Consider the following 5,910-nt stretch of genomic DNA (forward strand, 5'->3'; position numbering starts at 1 on the left):
CCCCTGACTCATAAAGACGAGGCCTATTTCTATTCTGACTTTGAGTTTGCAGCCCCACCTCTGGGTTCTGTCACTCTGACCTGGTTCTCTACCTCTGGCCCTCAGGTTTGGCCTCCATAGTAGGCAGAATTCTGAGCATGGCAATTGGTAACCCTTACCCTTGTATACTCCCCCACCTCTGGGTGTGGGTGGGCTCTGTACATAGGATGAGAATTCACTCCTGTATCATGTAAAGTTACATGGTGAAAGGGAGATTTCACAAGTGGGTCTAATGTGATCACATGAGCCTTTTAAAAGTAGAGAGTGGCCCAGCCAGTGTGGCACAGTGGTTGAGTGTTGACCTATGAACCAGGAGGTCACGGTTTGATTTCCGGTCAGGGCACATGCCCAGGTTGCAGGCTTGATCCCTGGTATAGGGTGTGCAGGAGGCAGCCAATCAATGATTCTTTCTCAACACCAATGTTTCTATCTCTCTTCCTCTCCTTTTCTCTCTGAAACCAATAAAAATATTTTTTTTGCCCTAACCGGTTTGGCTCAGTGATAGATCATTGGCCTGTGGACCTTAGGGTTCCGGATTCAATTCTGGTCAAGGGCACAGACCTCGGTTGCAGGCTCCTCCCTGGCCCAGGTCCTGGTCAGGGCATGTACATGCAGGAAGCAACCAATCAATGTGTTTCTCTCACATCGATATTTCTCTCTGTCTTTCCCTCTCTTTTCCCCTCTCTCTAAAAATCAGTGGAAAAATATCCTCCGGTGAGGATTAAAAAATAAAATAAAAATATATTTTTTGAAAAAGCAGACAGTGTTGTCTGCTCATCACAGAAGAGGAAGTCAGAGTTAAGGAAGAGGGGGAGTTGAAGATTCTTACCATAGTTTCCATAACGAGAGCACAGTCTGGCTGTAACCTTGACTTTGACTCTAAACAGAGCACTCAGTCAAGCCCACTTGCACTTCTGACCTACAACTCCAAGGCAATAAATGGATGTTAGTTTAAGCTGCTAAATCTGCAATAATTTGTTATACGGGGAGAGAAAACAGCTGAGACCCCCCCCCCCTTTTATCAGGTTGAGGGTTGTTCACTTGGGAGCTGGCTGAACATACTCTGGCAGCCCCAGCATTCCTGAAATTCCTGGCTTCAGTTGACCCCTGGGACTCAGGGACTCTGGGTCCTGTCCCTGCAGAATTCCGGGGTTCCTGCCTCCCCTCAGGAGTCGGCAGTGTCAGGGAAGCCAGGCGCCTTCTCCACTAACTAAGTTCTGGTGCACTGTGGCTCGGCGTGCTGCTGGGGAGAGCAGAGAGAGGCAGAGGCCAGTTCTCACTGTCGCAATCTGGGATGGCTTCCTGTTGAGGCCCGTGTCTTCACCTGTGTGGCAGAGGCTGCTAGGAGTCACCCGATGTCTGGTCTTTCGGCCAGGTGCATCATCTCCAGTGAAGTACTGCATTGCAGCCCCTCTTTGCAGCTGGGTGTGCTCATGGGACTGGGTTCTGGTCAGTGAGAGGTGAGCAGAGACCATGTCTGCAGCTCTAAGGGGAGTGAAGGGCCCATTTTTGACCCTTGGCCCCTTCCCAGGGGCTCTGCTGCAGGCAGGAGAATAAACCATCTTCCACCCTGCAGATGAAAGCAGCACCTTAAGGAAGGTAGAGCAACAAGACTGCAGGAGCCTGGGCCTCCTGGCGCAGTCCTGGCTAAGATTTTTTTATTTTTTATTTTTCCATTGATTTTTTTTTTTAGAGAGAGTGGAAGAGAGAGGGAAAGACAGAGAGAAACATCAATGTGAGAGAGACACATTCAATTGGTTGCCTCCTGCACACACCCTGACCAGGGCTGGGCCAGAGAGGAGCCTGCAAGCACAGTACATGCTGTTGACCAGAATTAAACCTGGGATCCTGAGGTTGGAGGCTGATGCTCTATCCATTAAGCCAAACAGGCCAGGGCCTGGCTGAGATTTTTATATGACCAAGTAACAGGGAAAGAAACCTCTCTTGTTTCAGCAAAGAGAGCCTCTTGGCCAGCAATCATCCATTCTAATGCACATGAGCGGGAACCTCTCGATTGCAAGCAACAGAAAAATCAATCCAACAAAGAGGATTGACGTCTTCCTTCTCAACACACCACAAAAACAACCGTGAAGGACTAAAACAAGGCTTAAACACACATGGCCACGGAGAAGGGGAGAGAAATGACAGAAACACAATTTTAGGAGCCAGGAATCCCATGGACCCGGGTTCTACTTGGCTGTCCCAAGAACGCTGCACCTGAAGCTGCCAGAGGAGAAGGGGAGAAAGAGGCGACTGCGCCCTGTAGGACCCCCAAAGGCTCAGCCACTGCCCGGAAATGTCCTTCTGGAGGCTGGCATCAAGGTGGACTGGCAGCGAGAGGGTTGGCTGGAAGCCTCCGTAGGAAGCAGGCAGTTCCCCACGCACCCCATTAGCAGACGACCGGAGCTTTATACTTGGCAAGGTGGGTCCCTATGCCAGGAGGTACCAGGAGCTTTTTACTAAAAATGAGTTTCCATCCAAGTAAAGAGACCCTCAGTCATCTTCATCCATAGACCCCAGGACGCCGTGGGCCAGGCTGTAACTTTCAGATCAGAGGGAGGACAAGTCTTCTGGGGAACCTTAGCCCAAGAAAAGAACTGCTCACGTTCCCACACGTTGGTGGGGGCGTGCCCGTGGAAAGGCTCAGGGGGGACACAGCGTGGGCCTGCAGTCGGCAGGAGACACTGGTGGCACAGCCTGTCATCAGACATCCACGAAGTCTCAGCCCCTCAGGTCTGGGAAGCTCTCAGTCCCTCACGCCTCTGGCCTTCTCTCTCCTGCACCTCAGCCCTGGGCGCTCCCCCTCGGAGAGGGACCCAAGGCGGGAGCTACAGTGCTGGCCTGCGATGGTGGAAAACTGGGTGCAGACGGGTCCTGAGGTGAGGGGAGTGTAGTGGCCCAGAAGGGATGTGGATGGAGGTGCCATGCCTTTCACAGCACCTGGACCAGGGCAGGGAGGAAAGGGCGTGTTTCCTAGGAGCCCTGCCCCCTGTCCTCCTGGCCCCACAGCACCTTCTGGGGCAGCCTGAATACCCACAGAGCACCTCCCAAAGAACCGACACAAGAGGATCAAAACAGCAGCAAAAAGGTATTCGCTGCAGTCAAGACACTGTCCATGACTCACCACAGAAAAGCCACACCCATTCCAAGAAGGGAATGCCGCCCGTTTGATAGATGTTGTTAAAAGAAATGACCCTGTAAGAAACGGCCCAGCGGTTGAGCATCGACGCAGGAACCAAGAGTCTCAGGCTCGATTCCCCGTCAGGGCACGTGCCTGGGTTGCGGGCTCGATCCCCGGTGTGGGGCGCGCAGGAGGCAGCCGATCAGTGATGTTCCTGCCTCATGCATGTTTCTCTCTCTCCATCCCTCTCCCTTCTTCTCTCTCTAAAAAGCAATTTAAAAAAGAAAAAAAGAAATGGCCGAAAGTCCCCAACTCCTGCTGCTGCTGAAGATGGCCACCTTCCCAGAGGCCGAGTGGCCCGCTGCGTGGGTTGTTTCCAGCTGCGGGGCCTTAAACGGCCGCAGACGCACCAGCTCCCTCCCAGCTGCTTCCTGTGTTCAGGAGATAAAACTGTTTTCCTATGAATCGGGCAACTTCAAATGAGCGAAGAGCCAGGGGAGGCGCAGGGAGGGTAGAGTGGCCCCAGCAGACTCTTGAGCATCGTTAGTAGCAGGAGGAAAGGTAACTGGGAAGGAACATTTTTCCAATGGAAATTGCAAATTGCAAAGACCGAGGGATGGCCTGCTGGTTTGAGTGATTTCCTCCCAGGCCTTCGGCAGGTGGCATTGCCCCGGGTAGCCTGGCTGGGGGGCAGAGCTGTGTTCTCTGCCGGGATTCTGACAGACCTGGGCCTGTCTGGGGGTGCCCACCAGGTGGGTCACGATGAGACAGGCCTTAGAGCCCCCTGCCTGAGTCTCATCCTGAGGGAAGGAGACGGACCAGCCTGAACCGGTTCCAGGAACCATCGGATGGGGCGCTATAGCTGTCTTGGGCTCAGCCCTGTGGGCTCCTGAGTGGGGCTGAGACCCCGGAACAAGGATTTGAGTGCAAATGTTTTATTGCAGGTGACTCCAGGGAGCACACACAGGGGATGGAGGCTGAGACAGGGAAAGACCCGCAGCCAAGAAAGGGCCCATAACGAATGAGTTGGTCCTGTGGGCAGCTGGGCCAGCTGCCGGCCTGCACTCACCCCTCTCGGGGTCAGGAAAAGCCAGGGCTGTGTGGGCTGTCGGGCTTTCTCTTGGTGCTGGGCGTGACCGCTCTCCAGCTCTCCACACTCTGAGCGGCCCTCCGGGTGGATACGGCCGAGGCGGGGTCTACACAATGCAGCGTGTGCTCCTCGGGGCCTCCTCAAGACCACCCACTGGGTGCGAGCGGAAGTCTTAGCGCTCCTATTTTACTTATTATTTATGTAAGTGAATTTTTAAAAATATATTTTTATTGATTTTAGAGAGGAAGGGAGAGAGAGAAAGAGAGAGGCATCACTGATGAGAATTGATTGGCTGCCTCCTGCACGCCCCACACCAGGGATTGAGCCCACAACCCAGGCATGTGCTCTTAACTGGAATAGAAGCCAGGACCCTTCAGTCTGCAGGCTGACACTCTATCCACTGAGCCAAACCAGCTAGGGCAGAACTCCTATTTTTAATCTAGTTTATAACTCATCCTTTTAAAAAACAAACAAACAAACAACTCCAGAGAATGTCACCTCACTGGCAGGAAAAGATCTCATCTTGGGGGTGAGTGGAGACCCAGGGACACCCCAAAGGCCTTGTCGCCAGGTTAGGAGCTGGTGATTGTCAGTTCCTTTTTGATTTTCCAGTGACACTGGGTTCAGTCTCCTTCTCCTGCAGTGCCCGAGCCTGCAGAGCACCTGGCATCGTGCACTGTCTGGCGGTTTGCTTGCCCGCCTCCCCCGGAATCCCGAGGCAGCAGGGCAGGGGGGAGCGGGGGGGTCAGTCAGCTCTGGGTGTCTAGTGCCCCCTGAGGAGGAAGGGCAAAGGGCTCTGGGGTCAGTGGCTCCACGTGCACCCTGGCTACCCCTCACCCCGGCCTCCCAACGGGAACCTTATCAACCCCACCACTGAGTGAGGGGCAAAGAGGCCCATGGAAGGCCTGTGAGTGGCCCTAGGTCACACAGCCCATCCCTGGTAAGACTAGGACCAACCAAAGCCTGCTGCCGACCGATCTTGTGCTTGATCAGCCTGCCCCCCCCCCCGCCCCGCCTCTCCAGACAAGGCAGGTGGGAGAATGGGGGGCCAGGGCCAGGAGCCTCTAATTCACAACATCCCAACCAGGGCTGCAGGAATGAAGACAGGGAGGCGCGGGTGCACGTGACCTTTATTTCTGATGCTTCACTGAGCTGAGGGGGTGGTTCGGAGGGTTAACTTGGGGTGCGTTTTTTCCTGGCTGGTCCCCTTCAGCCCCAGGTCCAGCTGGGGGAGGGGAAAGGGGCGCCTTTTTTGAGCCTCCCAGCAAGGCGCCCAGAACGGACCCAGCGGAGGCCAGGAGGGCGTTGGACGACGTGGAGAGTCCGGCTGCCCCTGGGGGAGAAGAGAGGGTGAGCGTGGGGGACCCTCAGGAGATCCCAGGCCCAGAGACCCCACCTGGGTCCCTCCTGTAGGTCCTGACACCCCCAGGGCTCTGCTCTGGGTAGAGGATGCTGGGGCGGCAGAGAGAGGGGAGATGGGGAACTCATGGGAAGTGGGGACAGAGGAGAGCTGGCCCCAGGCTCCCACCTACAGGTCCCCCCTCACTTTACACAGGAGGCCCCTGAGGCCCCAAGAGCGAGGGGACCCACCTGGGCCACCCAGGTGTCAGCTGTGGGTAGAGCTGGACCGAGAGCCCAGGCATCACTCGCCCTGGGCTCC

The sequence above is a fragment of the Myotis brandtii genome, unplaced genomic scaffold, assembly GCF_000412655.1.
Source record: "Myotis brandtii unplaced genomic scaffold, ASM41265v1 scaffold1013, whole genome shotgun sequence".
NCBI lineage: Eukaryota > Metazoa > Chordata > Mammalia > Chiroptera > Vespertilionidae > Myotis > Myotis brandtii.